Here is a 19489-nt window from a genome sequence, read left to right as displayed (position 1 = left end):
TCCATCCAGTCTGCCCAGCAAGCTTCTTATGGTAGTATCGGCCGTCCCGGGCGGGTGAGGAGGTAACCTGTGCGGATCAGCAGGTACAATCTAAAACACCTTGCTGAGTAGACTGAAGGGGGGCCATTTTGGTCCTTGGCTGCCAGTATGGTGCTATGATACAGAGCAGTCCGGCTCCGTGGGAGGTCTGCAGCAGTGCAAGCGAGGGATGAGGAGAGCTGTGGCACCAGGCTCGGAAAGGAATGCGTGGATTTTAGCAATGTTAGAGTCTCACGGCAGCAGATTTTAGAATGGGGGGAGAGAGGCCTCAAATATGACCCCCAAGATTAGGGGCAGAGAACTGGGAGGATGAGAGAGCCAGAAGGAAGCGGGGACACGAAGGCTGGGCCCTATTACACCATGTCCTGGGCTTTCATGGGGGATGACGGTGCTAGGCCTCATTTAACTTGGGTGCAAAACCTTGCCCTTCCTGGATTTTGAAGACAAATCATTTTTGCGGCGCAGCAGCTGACAAGCGAGCGAATCCAGCGGCACTGGCAGTCTCTGGGACGGGGATAGGCTGCCTCTACTGAGCGGGATGATAATGCTCCCTGGGCTGTGAGCTCTGTTAGGGAGATCCTAGGACCTGGCTTACTGTGCCAGCTCCGTCCCTAACCCGAGGGTGCAGGGATACAAAAGCCTCTTCTGCTTCCCATGGTAAAGCACCGTCACCTTCAGGCGTGAGGCAGTCTAACCTGATTAAATGGTCTGCCTCTCAGACAGCTGTGTGCAGGACCGACTTTAATATCTGTCACCTCGGTTAAGTCTGTCTCTCATCATGTCCTTGTCACAGATCACCGCAGCAGAACCTGACCCGGGACGTGACTGCTTCCCCGATGGCCCCTGGAACCGGCCTGAAACCAGCAGCTCAGCTCACAGAGGTGGCCTTTCTTAAGTCCTTACCACTCTGAGCTGGATCTGACCTCGGGGTATCTTGTGGTGATTCTCTTGGGCCATCTCGCCTCCATGCTCTTAAGGACTCGTGCGGTGCTGTCTTACGGGGATAAGATGTACCGTGAGGAGGCCCAGCAGCCTCCTTTCCATGTAAACAAGTTTGAGTTCCTCCTTTTGAGTGCCTTTCATTGGGTGAGGTCAGCACCCATTCAGTAAAGCTGTCTGGACCAGATTTTAGGGGAAGTAGAGGGTGGCAGGAACCACGGGACAATTTATTTTATTTATTTATTTATTTCCGATTTTTATATACCGGCATTCGAGACAGCAGTCACATCGTGCTGGTTCACATAGAACATGGGTGAAACAATGAAAGTAAAGCTGTAAATGTAAATGAATGTAAATGTATAAATGTAAATAATGTATAAATAATAATATATTGTATAAATAAATAATGTATGAATGTAAATGTAATTGTAAATGAAAGTAAACATGGGTGGAACAATGAAAGTAAAGCTGCGCTTTGAGTGGATCTCGCTCACACTCACGCACACGGGCACTCGCTCTTTTCTGCCTCTCTTCGGCAGATCGCTGACAAAACAGCAGTTACACTGGGTTTAAATCATCTTAGGCCAGGGAAGGGCGGGAGTGCACAAGACGGGAAAGCATTTGAAATGAGGAGGATGAAACACAATAGGACTTAATGAGGACATTCTCTTTCTCATCCATGGTTTGATGTTGTGTCTGTAGCCTCCTCCTCTCTGCATTGGCTCCATCCTGTACATCATAATCCGGGGCGCAGCAGGCATGGGACCCTCCCGTGGATCTGAACGGCCTTCCAGGCGGGCGGCTGTAGGGTCCTGCCACATGGGCTGGCCCCAGCTTCTGGTGTGGGGGGTCTTGCATTTTTCTTCCCCCCTCCCTCGCCTGGAGTACAAACTCAGACTGTGAGCCCTCGGGCAGGGGCAGGGAACAGGGTAGCTACAGTTACCTGCATGCAGTCCGCTGAAAGGTGGACTATAAATCGAATAAATGTTCTGTTCTTCAAAAGCCATTCGTACCCACACTAAAAAGAAAACCGTTTGAAGGAGGGCTGGATTTTTATTTTACGGCCCTACCCATCTCTAGTGCCCACCCTGAAACCCCCCCCCCAGCTGGCAGTCAGGCTTGCATCTCTGTCTGTACTGCAGGGGCACCTTCTCTCTTCCCTCTGCCCCAGACCCCAGAGCTGCCTCTGGTACAGAAACATCATTTCCACCTCCACTCTGGGGGTGAGGCCGTGGCCTCCATCCCGTCCTCGTCTGGCTGGAAAATGGCGCCGTGTTGGCAGCACGCGTTTGGGAGACGTAACGGCATCGGGTACGGAAGTCCAGCCTGTCCTGCAGCCGACGTGTGCTGCTTGGGTGGCCAGAAGGGCTCCAGCTGTTCCTGGGGGGGAGGGGGGAGGGGGGGGGGGGTAGGCGCAGGAGTTTCATGGCCCTCTGGGGGGGGATGTAGCGGCATCGCTTGGGCCGTCCGGCTGACCTTTGAAATGCTGATGGTGTTCCAGGAGCTGCCACATTTCTCGGAGGCTCTCCTGCTGGCTTCCGCCCTCCTCAACCTCCGGGAATCCCAGGTGTGGACTTCAGCAGCCCAGCAGGCCCTCGTGAAAGGTCGATGGCCAGAGGATCACCCCGGGGCGCCTGTGACCCCCAGAATGTCAGTCTCACTGTAGGCGAGGCCTTCCTGTCCATTTTAGCAGTAACATAAAATACCGCTCTGTACCTCTATATAATGTGTGTGTTTTGCTGCGACTTGACTTGTTAAGGACAAAGCAGATTTCTATTGGCAGTCGGTCCTGCTGCTCCCAGACATTTTCCTCGGTTTCTCTGCCTCTGTGAATCTGCTGCGTCTGAAGGTAAACTAATCGGGCGCTATAAACAGAAGACGAATCGGCTAAAGTCTGGCTCTAGCCTAGATTTTCTGGACCCTCTTCAGAAATTCACTGGCGGACAGTGAATTTCAGGAGCCCCCTTGCCACAGAGCCAGGGCTCCCGAGAGGTTTCTGTTCTCGGCCCCAGTCGGTCGGAAGCGCTGGGAGAGGATCCCGCTGGGCACGGGAGCACTGTTGACCCCCCCCCCCCCCCACTACCGTCAAGGCTGCTCCCGGCGCTTCCCTAAGCTCCAGAACCGGAGCGGATCCAGAGCTTTCCCCCAAACGTTCTAAGGCAGCCGTGACCCAGGGGAACCGGACCAAGCTGGACCCCCTGCCCCAGGGCTGACCCCTGCCTCCTCCCGTAGGCCTTCCCTCTCTGATGCCAAAGTACTCAGGCTGCCCCCCTCTGGGACTTTGCGCCGGGTTTGACAGCAAAGGCCCACGTGAGCTTGCGCTTCCCGGGGACTTTTGCGCGGGCGGTTTTCCTCCCGGGACCATCCCCGCCCGCGCGTGTGCGCGTTTCCTTCCCTGCAGGGCGCGTCCCCCCTAGGTGCGTTGTCCAAGGCCCCTGCGCCCTTTTAGCCTTATTAAAAGGAGGGCAGGTTTGGGTTTTTTGGGGGGGGGGGGAGGGAGTGCATAAGCGATTTGGCTGTGAAATTGCCCTCTTGAAGCAGGGCCTGCGGTTCCGTCCAGCTGTTTGCATAACATAAAACAGCTGGATGAGCGGATTCCGGTGCAGCTGCCCGCCCGGCCTAGAGGGAGCCTGCCGGGCCGGCTCTGGCCGTTTGCATCCATTTAACCGGTGATGGAGATAAAGTTTAAAACTGGGAATTTATTTTGGGGGGGGGGGGGGGGTGGGCATGTTCACTACAACTCATACAATTCAGTTTGCTAATTCCTTCGGCTTTAAACCATGAGACGACATCAGGGAGCGTGAAGGGTCCCCCCCCCCCCCAGCTCTGCACTGCATCCGAAGGCATCGCTCTGCTTCCGTCTGCCCTAATCTGACGAAGGGAGCCTGCTAGAAAGGTAATTAACGTAGCGTGGCTTAATGTGGCAGCACCAGTGCAGTTTTATCGAGTGGTAAATTAGGCGCCAAAATGTGTTGGTATTTCAAATGCTTTCTGAGCACTAACTGTCTGTTACTGGGACTGAATGCAGTTTGAATGAGACTCAAGCTACATTTCCTGATTCAAAGTAAGAGAAGAGCAGCATGTCCCCTCTGTGTAATCCCCTAACCCCAAACTGCAGTGTAAGCCCTAAGGGATCCCACACTCCAGCGCTGAATTGTATGCACTAAGGGATCCCACACTCCAGCACTGCATTGTATGCAATAAGGAATATATGTAACTTTTATTTTCCATTCTCTCTGTTAAAGTTATTCCCCCCCCAGTTATTTGTAAACCAATGTGATATCATTTGAATGTCGGTATATAAAAGTTTTAAATAAATAAACTACAGTCTAAGCACCAAGGGATCCCACACTGCAGCACTGGATCCCACTCTCCATTCCAGCACTAACTACAGTGTAAGCACCAAAGGATCCCAAACTTCAGCACTGCATTGTATGCACTAAGGGATCCCACTCTCCATTCCAGCACTAACTACAGTCTAAGCACCAAGGGATCCCACTCTCCAGCACTGCATTGTATGCACTAAGGGTTCCCACTCTCCATTCCAGTACTATGGAGTAAGCATGAAGGGATGCGACACTCCAGCACCACAATGTAAACACCCATGGATCCCACTCTCCAGCACTGCATTGTATGTACTAAGGTATCCCACTCTCTATTCCAGTACTATGGTGTAAACAGTAAGGGATCCCACGCTCCATTCCAGGAATACGGTGTAAGCATTAAGGGTGTAAGCCCTAAGGGATCCCCCACTCCAGCACTGCATCGTATGCACTAAAGGATCCCACTCACCATTCCAGCACTACAGTGTAAGCAGTTAGGGATCCCACACTGCAGCACTGCATTGTATGCACTAAAGGATCCCACTCTCCATTCCAGCAATACAGTGTAAGCAGTTAGGGATCCCACACTGCAGCGTTGCAGTGTAAGCACTTGAGGTTATAGATTTCTGAGTAATAAGCCTCTGTTTTCTTAACTTTACCAATTACAATTACATCTCTGCAATTTATTCAAATACCATAGGTTTTAGGTCCTGACTAACCAACAGGTCAGCCTGACTTAGGTTCTATTTTGCCATAACTTTAAGTATAACACATTTTATTACTGATAAGAAAAGGTCCCACATCATTATATCTATGTTCTACCAATTATAATTATCTCCCATCTTGTTTATAAACTCAGATTTATTAAAACTCTTTATCATGCTGACTTTATGTTTGGAAACATTATATTAATTGTGATTTCTGGATTTCCAGAGTGTCCACTGAGATCCTGGACAAGTGTGGTTTTCTCCCATGTGATATTTTTCCTATGTGAATATTACATGTCAAGCAAACTTGGTAGATTTGTACCGCAACATATTCATTATTGGCTATTTTAAAAATACTCCAGTTCGGCATTGTAAGCACTAAGGGATCCCACTCTGAGTCTTGCAACCCTCTGAGGTTCCTGGTTAGGTCACCAACCTGCAGCTTGCCTGGGTCTTGTTCGCAGGAATGCAGCCTCTACCCTCAGAGTTTCAACAGGACTGAAATAACCCCACCCCTTTGTCGATTATAAGCAGTCGCCTCTTGCACTAAGCATGTGCAATGTCCCTCAACATGGCTGCCCCCCATGGCCATAACTGCACCCCTCACCGTTGGCTCCTCTTAAAGGGGAATTCACAAAGTCAATGGGGGTTGCAAGAGCCCATCAATGATTAGTCTCGCCGACACAGAGGTGTTTACAGATTGCCCAGAGATGTCTCCTCTTTGTCTCTTGGGCACCCTCTGTGCTGGGAGTCATCTTCATGGACAGGTGAGACTTGTAAAGTGCCAGCGAGTCAAACAATGGAAACCTCTGCCTATGTGGGGGGGGGGGGGGGGGGGGGGGGGTGCAGCCTTTCACACATCAAGAGCCACGAAACCAGTGTTCACAGAAGCAGAGAGCCACCTCCTCTCTGAGGAGTGGGGAGACGGAAAGGTCAACTCTCTCAGTCTCCTCCTCGTTGTCCTCACTGGTCTCAGTATTCACTTCTGTTTGTCCCCTCACCAGTCTCGCCCTCTCTCTTAATTCCCCAACCCTGCCTCCCAGTCTCTCCCTCAATCCCCTCCGTGGCCCCTCCAGTCTCTCCTTATCCTCCCCCCACCCATCCCCACCAGTGTCTCTCTCTCTCTCTCTCTCTCTCAATCTCCCCACCTTGGTTCTACCAGTGTCTCTTTCTCAGTCTTACCTCTCTGACCCTTCACTGTTTCTCTCTCTGGCCTCCACCAGTCTCCCTCCCTCTCAATACCCTCCTCGTCCCCACCCTTCACCCCCACCAGTCCACAGGGCCGGACTTAGGATTGTGGCTCTCACGAGTAAAGATCTGGTGCTTGGGAAGTTGTCATCTTCGTAAATCAAAGAGCAGCAGGGGGAGTCCCAGTTTTTGGGTGTCTTCAGAATTTGGTGCCCTAGGCATATGCCTGTGTTGCCTGAGCCGAAATCTGGTCCTACCAATCTCTAGTGAGGATTCAGCAGTATTGCAGTGCCCCAGTGAGAGTTCAGTGCTAATGCAGTTCTCTCTAATGAGAATTCAAGGCTAATTCTCTGCTCTCCAGTGAGGATTCATGGCTAATGCAATACTCTCCACTGAGGATTCAACATTAATGAAGTGTTTTCCAGTGAGGATTCAGTGCAAATGCAGTGTGCTCCCCAGTAAGGATTCATCACTGATGTACTGCTCTTCAATGAGGATTCAGTGATAATGTAGTGCTCCCCAGTAAAGGTTTGGGGTTGATGCACTGCTCTCCAGTGAGGATTCAGTGCTAATGCACTGCTCTCCAGTGAGGATTCAGCATTAATGCAGTGCTCCCTGGGGAGTGAGGGTTAGCAGTAATACAGTGTCTGGGAACCCCAGCCAGACACAGGAGACCGAAGTGAGGTAGAGCAGTTAAGAGCACTCTGCCCCCCCCCCCCCCCTCCCAGTTTCTGCAGTGTTCTCTGATTAAACAGCCACAGCTGACTGTGCTTCCCGCTCTGCTTCATGATATAATCCTGTAAATCCCCTTTGGACCTTGAGCATAACTTCCCTCTTTTTATTTTTGTGTGCTGATGTGCCCATGTGCCAGGCCTCCCTCCCCTCTCCAGTGACTTCACCGCAGACCGGGAAATCCTCTGAGTCACAGGGCCCAGGAAGTGAAAGAGAATATCTGAAACCCAGCTCTCCTTATCACCCGCTGCTGGTATGATCGGTCCCTCACGCACCTTGGCTTGGCAGGAAGTGGATTCAAAGTAAAGCTTGGGTCAATTCAAACAAACAGATTCACTGGAATCCTTACCAGCCTCACGCCTGACGAAACATCAGTGCTTAAAGGTTTCTTTCTGGTTTTCTATGTGGCATTGCTAGCCAGAGTGCCAGGGTGGCACATCCTCCTAAAGCAGGGGTCCTCTTCGGTTATTTGGAACCTAGGCTGATACTTTGAGCAGGTGGGCTCTCATGCCAAGGTCGGAGGGTCCTTCAAGCTGCTTTTGGAAACTGCAGGAAACCTTTGTCTATTATCCCTGACCAGGGTCTGGAGCTCGCCATCAAGTCCTTCAGTGTCTGTTGCGGGGAGGGATTCCCCCCCCCCGTTAGGTTGCATTACCTCTGCTTCACCGCAGCTGCCGTCTGAGCCGGATGTGGGAGAACAGTGACATGCGAGGGGCTGATTAATTAAATCAGTGGAAACGGGGATAGCGAGGGAGGCGATCAGATTTGCCCATGACACCAAATTATCCAAAGCTGTTAGCTTGCAAGAGGATTGTGAGAAAAATTTCAAGAGGACCTTGCAAGACTGGGCAGGCAAATGGCAGATGACATTTCATGTGGACGAGTGCAAGGTGATGCAGTTAGGGGAAGAGCAACCCAAGCTGTAGCTGCACAGTGCAAGGTTCCCCATGAGGAGTCACCGCTAGGCATCGCTGTGGATAGTATTTATTTATATATTTGTATGCTGCTTAAACCAAAGCCCTGAGCAGCACCAAAATCCCCTGCTCAGCGTGCGGTGGCAGTCAAGAAAGCAAGTTGCTGGAAGAAAAGTCAGAAATCATTATTAAAGTGGACTTGCAGAAATCCGCCCCTTATCCCTGGGATAAGCAGCTTGGGATTTCTCTACCCCCCCGGGATCCTTCCAGGCGCTGGTGACCTGGATTGGCCTCTGTGCTTGATGGACATTCGGTCCGACCCAGCATGGCAAATCTTGGGTTCTCGTGTCAGTCTGAAGGTAGAGTAAGGCCAGAGATCTATTTACTTATTTATTTAGCATGCTTTGCATTCCACAATTCCCAGATTCATGATCGGTGCACAGTACAGCGTGGAACTGATAATTCTGCATAAAACAGTGCAGTCAACAATTTACACATGAAATATTAAAATCAACTTTAAAATAATAAGCTTTGACTTGCTTTCTAAAAAAATGTTATGCCCCTGACTAGCCTTAAGTCTCTAGGTAAACTATTCCATAACCACGGCGCTGCGTACGAAAACGCTCTTGTTCGTGAAGCCTGGAATCTGTCATCTCGAGAGAGGGTAACTTCCAAAATCTTGGTATCCTGTGACCTCAAAACCTTGACCGGTGTCTGCACTAAATTACAGGGATTGTCTCCATGGAAGAGCCCTGCTGTTTTAAATGGCTCTCTCTTCGCCACGCCGAAGACACCTATTTCTCTCCATCTGGAACCCATACTTGCAACATCTCCCACCTCGAGCACGAAGTCTGGTGTTGAATGGCTGACTGTTTACCTAACTGGAATTTTAGGAGTTCTTTTCGGACCTCAGCTTGACTTGGACATATATGATTGAACATTGTGGATTGACTCGGGCAGCTCCTCGGGGGGGTAATAAGGAATACTGGTAGGTCGGACCAGCCGGTCCAGTTTGGGTTTTGTTCTATTCTATGAAGGTCAGAACCTCACCTGCACAAACTTGTACCATTATTACTCTGTTGTAAGAATAAAACCAATAAAAACTGTTTGAACATAAATGGATCTCTCTCTGTGTTCATGCAAGCCAGTGCAGCTCTGTAAGTACTGGACCCGCGTGCTCAGTATTTGTGCTGCTGTAAAGTAAGGCCGTGCAGAGATAAAAGCATGGGTCCTGTTCACAGCTGGGCGTGAGCTGCAGTCCATTTTCATCACAGTGCATGGGACAGACCGGGAGGGGAACACTGTAGGCACAGCACGGTCCTATGTGACTGATGTCCTGGCCGATGAGCCCAGATCCAAAGGTCAGGATTCACGAAACTGAGTCACGGAAAGCAGGCGTGGAGGGAGGATTAGGTCAGCTCAGCCACCTGATGGAGGAAAGCCAGAGCGGGCGTTGGTTGCAGGATAACGCGGGCAGGACCCCCACCCACCTGACCGCCGCTTCATTCATGACAACGTACCACACACGCACACACACAAGAAAAGGTCAACCCAGACCTTTTAATGGGCCCTGTTTATCCTCCACAGAGAGGTGCACCTGACAAGTGCTTGTACTTATTTAGGGGCATCAAACAGCGCAGCGCAGTAAAATAACATAATGTGACAGACCCCCAGAGCTAGGCCCTTTGTCACTGGAGAAACTCTGGGTGAGGGAGTCCCTTGGGGGTTCTGGTGACGGCTGATCAGTGTCAGAAGAATCCAGGCCTCGCCTTCGGACGCCGTCCTGCAAGGAGTCCAGTTTAATACGACTGCTAGAGCAGCGTCTTGCAGGCATCTTCTACTCTGTGGTGCTTCCCACCCACCCGCCGTGCTGCCCAGCCAAGCGCGTCTCTCCCGATCGCCAGGTGGAATTGATCCGCGTCTTTTTTTTTTTTGGTCTTTCACCTGCATTTCCAGTACCTTCCTGTCAAGGTGGCCGTCATCTCTTTCTTCCACGTTTCCAAATCACACCGGCCATCTCTCCTTTTCCATAAAAACTACCTCCCCCTACCTCTCGCCTCCTCTTTTCCCTTCCCTCTCTTAACGGTGACAATCCACAGAAAAAAAAAATAAATAAAAATGCATTGCCCAATCATTTCTGTCCCCAGAAAAATTCACCTACAAATAAAGAATGAACACAAATACTGGGGGGGTGATTGGGGGCTGTCACTGCTATGACTCCTGGGGGGGGCGCGCGATGCCATAAGACGCGCGCTCAGAACGGGCGCTGGTATCGAGCGCCCGTCGTCCTAACGCTCGCGCGCAGCCGCATCCCCCTGCGCGCCCGAAGCGGTTTTTAAATGAGAGGATAATCGGGGGCAACGTAAAAAAGGGGGCGGGCCAAGGCAGAACCGCGCGCCTCTGGCGCTCAAATGATTATTGCATCGGGCGCCCACAGCTGCTCAGTACCAGCGCCCGTGGGGATCCCCCCCCCTTCTTTTGGTTATTTTGCTGAGAGTCTGAAGTCCATTGCATCAGGCGCCCATTGCTACGGCCGTCTAAATTTATATTTTATTAAGTTTAACGCCACATACCGGTGAAGTTAGCAAGCAACCATACTAGAAGACAAGGAGGAAAAAAAACCCAAACAAATCCCATTCCATATAACCATGGTCGGGGTATTTCGATAACTCAAGGCCCCATTTATAAAACTGGGAAGCGTTACGAAGCACAAACCCGAAATGGAGAAAAGAAGAAGAAGTGTAATGAATGCACCAAAACAGAGCGAATGGAATAGTTCATGTCAGCTGTTCCCCTCAACTAGTCGCTGCCCTCCAGTCCGGCCCCCTCTCCAGAAATGTAAGCGTATTCCTTTGCTTTGTTATCAGGCACTTGCAAGGGAATTTCCGGAGAAATCCTGCTCCTGGCTTCAGTTGTCAGAACTGCCTTCCTCCTGGCCGCATCAGGAAAAACGTGGACCTTTTTTTTTTTTTTTTTTGCCCACAATCTTGGGTGCGCGTCCTTTTCACCAAATCAATCTGCACGCGGTATATTTTTCACCACCGCAAGCAGCGAGGGCACATTTATCACAGCACAGAGGGCGTTATGGGGTTTTTTTTTTAATGTTTCTCACGAGCCCTTGACTGCGAGCAAACTTTACTCCTTCTCCGAGGCTGCAGTTAAATCCCTCCGCGTTAAAAAAAACAAACCGTGCGTCAGAGGCCCAGCGCACGGGGCGCGCTTTTCCGCATCGGAGGATAAATAGCGAACGTCTTCATCCACGTGGGATTTACATGCGTTGGGCGCTATCGGATACGCGGCGGTAAGGGCGCGTGTTTTGGACGCACAAATCTCACTGCATCGGACGCTATCGTTGTGCGCCCCAAAATGCGAGCCCAACCGCGAGGAAACTCGCGCACTAGTAGTACCTTATCGCATCGCCGCCCCCCCCTCCCTCACCAGTGTGTAAAGTCTCTCCATGTGGAGGACTTCAGGTGTGTACAAAGCTGGTCTGTCTATGGTACAGTGTGTGCCTGCATTAATAAAAATCCATTTCGATTCATCTTGCCATTTTCGGGGCCTTTAGGGGCAAAGTCTTTGTGTTTTCAGAAATCAGAATGGTTGTGTGGGCTAGTTCAGCTGAGAGAGGTCACATGGCATGCCAGGTGTCACTGCTTGTTCTGCGCTTCATCTTTTCTGGTGGCGGCGGGGGGGCCATATACGCACAAACGTTCTGCTCTCTCATGCACGCACACTCTCTCTTACATGTTCACTCTCACACTCTCTCTCACACTCACATACATGCTCATTCTCTCTCACCCACACACTTACTTTCACATTCACTCCTCTCCCACACAAACCACTCACGTTCACTCTCTCGCACACACGTGCCCGCTCACATACATTCTCACGCACACACTCATAATCACATGTTCACTCTCCCACTCACATGCTCATTCTCACATATACGCTCACTTACACACTCAGTTCTCACATTCTCCCATGCACATGTGCACTCTCTTATACATACACATGTACATACACTCCCTCACATGCACATGAGCAATCACACGCCCTCACTCACACATGGCCACACGCATATACTTTCTAACTTACACACGCTCACGTACATCCATGGTGTGACCGCACCTTGAATATTAATTGCAGTTCTGGTTCCCCCATCTCAAAAAAAAAAAATATATAGTGGATATAGAAAAGATACAGAGAAGGACAGCAAAACTGATGTAGGGGATGGAAAAGCTCCCTTATGGAGAAAGGCTACACAAGATTAGGGCTCTTTAGCTTGGAAAAGAGATGACTCAGAGGGAATATGATTGAGATTTATAAAACCATGAGTGGGCTGGAATGGGTAAATAAGGAACGGTTATTTGCCCTCTCAAGCAACACTAGGACTAGGAGACACTCCATGAAACTACAAACAGCAGATTTAAAAGAAAACATAGGAAGTATTTTTCAATCAGTGCCCAATCAAGCTTTGGAGCCTGTTGCTGGAGGATGTGGTTCAAAAGAGGATTGGATGAATTCCTGAAGGAAAAGTCCATAAACAGTTATTAGTCAGGTAACTTGGAAAAGTCAGTGCTTATCTCTGGAAGTGAGATACAAGAAAGAGATCAACTATCGGGGATGTGATGGGTACTTGTGGCCCGGACTGGCCTCTGTGGGAGACAGAATGCTGGGCTCGATGGATCTTGGTCTGATGCAGCGTGGCACTCATAGTCTCTCTCACACACATGCCCACTCTCTCTCTCGTACACACATGCCCACTCTCTCTCTTCCTCACACACATGCCTTCTCTCTCACACACACATGCCCACTCTCTCTCTCACACATACATGCCCACTCTCTCTCTCTCTCTCCCTCACACACATGCCCTCTCTCTCTCTCACACATGCCCACTCTCTCTCCCTCACACACATGCTAACTCTCTCTCCCTCACACACATGCCCACTCTCTCACACGCACACACACTCTCACACACATACTCACTACTTCCCCTCTTCACCCCCACCCCCCAACACACACACACTCCCTCTCACTTTACTTAGAGTCTCCAGGCCAGATCCAGAGATTTCTCAGATGTGTTTATCAAACAATGCAAATTTATCAGCTTCCAGGCACCAGAGGGTTGAAAACACTCAGTTACTGGATGCAGTGTAATCTATGTAACCTGTACTGTATTATTAACTACAAGGAAAAAACCCATTAAGAGTTTTTATTTCTGCTCATGGTCTACATAGACAAAGGATTACTGAAAGCTTTCTTGTTTAAAGAGGCAATACTGTTAGGTCACCTGTAACTTTGGTTTTGAGATTTCTATTATGCTGGACTGTTTTTATATGTTTCTTTTATGTATGTTTTAGATTGCACACCACATAGAACAATGGATATTGTGGTTTACAAATGAAAACAGAAATAAAAAGTTACTTTAATAACAGCACGTCTTCCTTAGCAGAACAGAAAATTCTGGAAACCTCTCCTCCCACCCCCCTGTAACTTATGCTTTTGCTTTTCCATCCGATGCTAGTCTAGTGCATGTCAGAGCCCCTCAGGGTCCTGGGGAATTCTGGATTCTTGGTGGGCAGTAAAAACCTCTCTCGGACTAATGGAGCAACCATGCAAAGGCATTGCCTGTGACCGTGAGGTCCTGTCTTCGGGTGTCACCGGTTCAGATTTCCTGATTCGATGCTGTGTGTGAGCACATGACCATTGTTTAAAGCAGCCCAATGCACTCAACACACATAGGCGCCATCTCTTGTGAGTGCTTGAACACCCCCAGTATCAGATCTCCTCTTGTCTGCTGCAGGTCTAGTAGACTGAAGAGGTGATGGGGAAAGGAGGGAGGGAGGCAGATCCAGTGTTGCGGATGTGCTATGGCTTTCGCCTTCCTTGCCGCTCCAGCAAACCTCACTGTCAGAATGGACACTGGCCTCGTATATAAGAACCTTGCCTCGGCTCATTCTACATTGGGTTCCATTGAGCTAGCTCATGTTCCGGATCCAGCTGGATGATGCTTCCGGTACATTTCAGACAAGACACCACAAGACATCTCCCATGAAGGTGACTATCCAGATTGTCTCTTCACCATTCAGATAATCGTTTAGCAGTTCCTGTGGACATTTTAGTACAATTTCAATTTTCCTAAAATCTGTCTTCATCATCCTATCCCCACCCCAATCTAGTGAATTCTGCAGTGTCTAACCATGACTGCATACTCTCTACAATGCTCTCCTAAGACCCTGTCTCAACATGGTTCAGTCACTTAATCCACACAAATGGTCTACTGATTCCCATAAGTCCATGCTCACCCACCTGTCTTGAAAAGAAACAGTGGACTACGTATCGTTGTACCTGCATTATTAGGAGGATTATCAAATGGCAGCTGAGCATCTTTTATCTGAAGGAGTTTTTATCTTGTGATACCTCCAGTGTCACCAATAGATATTCCATCCTCAACTTGTCTATTCAACGCCATCCCAGTGCATCCTTACCAGCCTCCAACTCTCTATTACCACCCAGAAATCTGGCCATAAACAGTATGGCCCATTCAATTTGCCCATCCCGCCAATCAATTTAGCATTATAATTCTCATCGCTTCCTTACAGGGGATATCTAAGGAAGCGATGACAATAGCAATGCTAAATTGATTGGACGGATGGGCAAGCTGGATGGGCCATACGGTCTTTTGTTTCTGCCGTCGTGTTTCTATCAACGTGTGAGAAGATTTCTATCCCTAGAATACAATATTTTAAGTTGTCTTATCCGCACCCGGCTCCCTCCTTTAGAAGTATATGAACTGGAAATGTTTGGGAGAAATCTCTCCTTCATCATAGAAGAAATAGCTAATAAGACCAGTCAAGGACCGTCTGCCCTCCAACAAGAAGTCTCCTCTCTCTTTGAGGTCGTAATGATGGCCCTGGACATCCTGTTAGCTGAAAAAGAAGGGTTTTGCCATTTTATAAACCCTTCTTGTGGCACACATATTGATGATGAAGCTCAAATCAAGCAAACCAAACCCACAAATGATCTTGTACAGGAGGAGGATGGGATTGGAACGTTTTAGGTATAGATTCATTACTGGGGGGGGGGTGTCCTAGGGCAAATGATTGCCTAGATCATCATTTTAATTGTTCTTTTCTTAGCGTTCCTGATGTGCATTTGCTTAAGTGCTCAATGTTTTATTTCTGTGGGCCGCAAGAATGTCTCCAGCACTACTGTCAGGGTGGTCATTCCTTCTTCTGCAAGACCCGGGCATGAAGGAGATCTCGCTCAAGGAAGAGGTTACTCGTTTCCCCTGATACTGACTTACTGTGAAGTTGCAGGTGGTGTGTGCGATGGCACGGATGGTGTGATGGCATGGAGTGCGTAAGAAGGTTCTGTTTGTAGGGTTCCCTCGGCCTGGCATTGTGAACATCACCCAAGGAGGAGTTGTGAGCCAGTTAAGCTGTGCAGGTGTCACGGAAGTAGCTAGAAATTGTATTTGTACTGTGGAACTGTAATAACCAATTATCAGCTAAGTACTAATAGATGCTATTAATGTCTAGCTGAAGTTATACATTGCCCTGAACTTCCTGGTCTCTTCCGAATAGCTCTGCTACCCTCAATCAAGATAAAGTTACTGAGGCCACTGAGTGCGGTTTTGCCTCAAAGGCACCCACTTAGAAGGTCAGCTGAGGGCCCAGAAGGCTCCCTGGATTTAGGAGTTTCAACAACTGACAGCACCCACGGAGCTGGCACCTATGCACATACTGCACCCTAAGGACCTGATTTTCAAAAGCATTTACACCCTTAAAACTGGGCTTTACAAGTGTACGTGCATTTTACCCGTGTTAAGTGGGCTTTTGAAAATTGCTACAGTATATGCCATTGAATTATCAACAGGTTTTATTTATTTATCAAATCTTGTGTTCCGCAGTTGGGCACAGTCTTCAGTGCGGATCCCATAAAACATACACAATAAGGCGGGTAAATGGCTTTTGAAAACTGCTATGATAGTATGTTACATTTCCCTGCGTAACCCCTCTGAAAATTCATCCGTTAGGACTCAATTTTCAAAACTGTAGTCAGGAATTAGCTATGCACATGCACAATGGGGATTTTCAGCAGAGCTTCACTATGGGGCAATTCTGAGCAGCTCGTGTGGCTGCAAGGTATCTGGCAGTGGCACCAGACGCAAGTTATAGTTATTTTTTCAGAGAAACGACCAGGGTAATCTTTCTTTTAAAATGACCTTACGTAAAGTACTTTGCACATGTTATTTGTGCAGGGGGGGGAGGGAGGAGAAAGTACATTAGCACAAGGAGGAGCCTAGTGGTTAGCGTAGCGGGCTGGAAACCAGGGTTCAAATCCCACCACCGCTCCTTGTGACCTTGGCCGTGTCACCTTAGCCTCCCGTCACCTCAGGTGCAAACTTAGGTTGTGAGCCCTCCGGGGACAGGGAAAAACCCGCAGGACCTGCACGCGAGCCGCTTTGACGTGGAAAATAATTAAATGCATACTTCTGAAAATCCTAAAACGTCCCCAAACTAAAGGCGCCCCCCCCCCCCCCCCCCGAGAACATCCCCTCTCAGTCCGGGTGCAGGTGTGTGCATTGTGATGGCCCGCAAGGGCCTTTTGCCGGCCAGTTTATCCAAATTAACGGCTTTGAAAATCACGCCGGGAAGGCGCGCTTCACCGCCTGTGACCTCACACGCGTGCAAGAGAAATTGAACTCCTCTCACGGGCAGAAATGTCAGGCTGTTTCCACGTGTCTCCGTGCACCGCGCGTTGAAATGGGAATCGTTACACGCATACGGGGGGGGTTTCGACGCACGAAGATCCGATTTTCAAAGTTAACTTGCGCGCTCTCCCCCGAGCTGTCTGTAAATCGAGGGGGATTTTGTACGTGCTCAACAGGACGCGCGTTAGCTGGGAATAATCTAGCCCGGGGGAATAAGAGACGTCAGGTGATGTGCAGCGGGTGCTGCCGTCTCTAGGGATCTGGTTTCCCCTGAAGAACTGAATTTCGTCAGCATTGTGCCGATGTGTCCCTGACATTTGCGTTGTGAGGGAAGGTGTGATAACACGGCCTTATCCTGCCTGCCGTGTGCACAGACCGGGTGGTCTCCGGTCTCCCGTTTCCCCAGCCCCCGCCACTTTCCCCCGGGGCAGCTGGAGCAAATGTTTACGGTGCCAGGACTGAACAAGAGAAATAACTTGCTCACCTCCTAAAATCCTGAACAGGTATCTGCTGTGGGGCTCCCCAGGACTGGACCGGACATTACCGCAGGTCCAGTCTCCGAGCCTCGGGAGGGCCGGCACTGAAGAAATCACCCAGGTTCCTGTCCTGTCCCAGCTCAGGACTATAGGAGATGCTTCAGAGAAACCAGCAGGTCCCCCTGTAACCCTTTTTTCTGCAGTGAGCAGGCACTGAAGATACTTATTCATTTATAATTGTATATAACGTCGTTCCATATTAAGATCGCAGCAGTTTACAAAAGTAGCATCCATAATAAGAATCAGCAAACAATGCCAGTTTAAGAAGGTGATATTCATTAACAGGAATTAATATAAATCTACCGAGGCGTTCTAATACATAATATTAACTAAAGATCTTAGACACCAGGTGGGCAGTACAGGAATTATAACAATTTTCCCGTAATCGTCGGTACATTATCTTAGGTGCCTATGGCCCAGCTCTAATTACAGTCAGTCAGAGCTTTTATTACACCGGGAAGAGCTCATCAAACACCTGTGACAGTATTATGGGCCCTCCAAGCTCTCACTCAGCCTCCCCCCGCCCAGTGATTTTCCACGTTGGTTATTTGCAGATGGAATTGGCTTTATTGGGCCTTTCTTCACCTCTGTGCCCCGCCTGCCAGAATTGTACACGCCCGCTGCACAGGTGCGCCTGTCTGGTTCATGTGACAATGTCAGGGTTCCCCCTGTGTTGCACGCGTCTGCTTCACAGGACCTCCCCTCCCCCCCCCCCCCCCCTCTCCTATATTTTATTTACAGCGCTGATCCCAGCCAGAACGGCCTCAGGAGATGAAGCATTTTTTTTATTTCTCGGGTGCCAGGGGACGGCAGACGCGCCGCGGTAATGCAATGAAGTTTAAATTCCGGGAACTGTGCCATCCCCCTGGGGGACTTAGCAGGCGTCTGAGGCAGGAGTTGCTAAGCTGACTGCGCGCTGAGGACCAAGAGCCCCCTCCTGATGCTGTGGCGTGTACGGGGAAATCCGGGGAACCCGCATGCGACGGGAGGACAGAAAAGGGGAAGGGTGGTTATGTTCAAATTCCTTCCTCGCCCCTGCTGACAGCTGGTGACCTGCTGTGGATGCTGTTTTAAATGGAGCAGCTCCTGACCCTGACGGTAAAACTTACTGCTGTGGTGATCTCTCTCCTCTTGGTTTCACAGAGGGGGAAGTGAGAAATATTGGCTTGGAAACGCTGGGATTCTCCAGACACGGCTAACCCCCTTGGAGGTGTGAGATCTGAGAAGGGAAGGTTTGCTGATCCTCCTAAATCTACGAGGACAGGGCCTTCCATGCACAGGCACAGGCTTAGGGAGGAATTTTCAGACTTATGCGCCTACAGGCCAATATTCAAAAGCCATTTAGACGGATAACTCAAATATTATCCATCTAAATGGCACAAAAAGGCATATTCAGCCGCTTATCCAGCTAAATAAGAGTTATCCGGCTAACTTAGCTGAATAGCGCATCTATCTGGATAATAAGTTAGTCGGATAACTGTAGACCTGATCTGCACTTATCTGGCTTTGTTCAAAAGGACCCAGCGCCGGTTAAGTTACCTTCTCCAAAAGAAAAACACATCGTGGGCCTACAGGTCCAAACCTGTCCCCCGCCTGCCTCCCACCCAAGCTCCAAAGGCCCCTATTGGACCAAACTTGCCGACCCCTCCTCAAAAGGGCCCATCCCACTGCTCAAAAACCCCCCAATTCTTTAGGGCAGAAGCCCCCCCCCTCAACCCCTTCCTCTATTATTTTAAGTGCACCTTGCGCTGTCTCTAGCCCCTCACCCTACTGCCCACCCCAATCCTTTCCCTTCTAGGTCCCCCCTGCTCTCCCCTCCCCCATAGTAGCTGCACTCCCGGATCGAGGTGGCCTCCCACTGCGATCCGGGCCCGGCGCTTCCAACGTAGCCGTGGTTCGCTTCTGCCGTTGTCTTTTTCTTTTTAAATAAAGAACATATAACTTAAGCGGCTACGTTCTTTTGAATATAACCGGTTACGCGTGACGCTATCTGGATAACCACAGCCGAATAACTTTATACATAACTGACGGTATTCGAAAGAATATCCAGTTGTGTATAAAGTTATCCGGCTGTAGTTAGTGGGGTAATTTTATTCAGAGGGACGTTTAGCCCTCTGAATATCCGGGCTAACTTTAGCCGGCTAACTTGTCCACTAAATGGCCAGCTGAATATTGGTCTCTTAAAAATTAGCACAGCCGCACGTAAGTGGAATCGACTTGCGTACTTGCCATTTTATAAACATCGAACATGCGTGTGTATTCTTGATTTTGCGCACACATATACGTACGTAAAACTGGGCGGTCCACGGATGTTCCTGGGCAGAGCCAACATTTACAGGCTTAAGTTGCTATTTTAAAATCGCGTGCATGGATTTGCCAACTTACCTGTGCAAAT

This window comes from Rhinatrema bivittatum, chromosome 9 (assembly GCF_901001135.1).
Source record: "Rhinatrema bivittatum chromosome 9, aRhiBiv1.1, whole genome shotgun sequence".
Lineage (NCBI taxonomy): Eukaryota > Metazoa > Chordata > Amphibia > Gymnophiona > Rhinatrematidae > Rhinatrema > Rhinatrema bivittatum.
The sequence above is the reverse complement of the archived record's forward strand: the minus strand, read 5'-3'. Positions refer to the sequence as shown.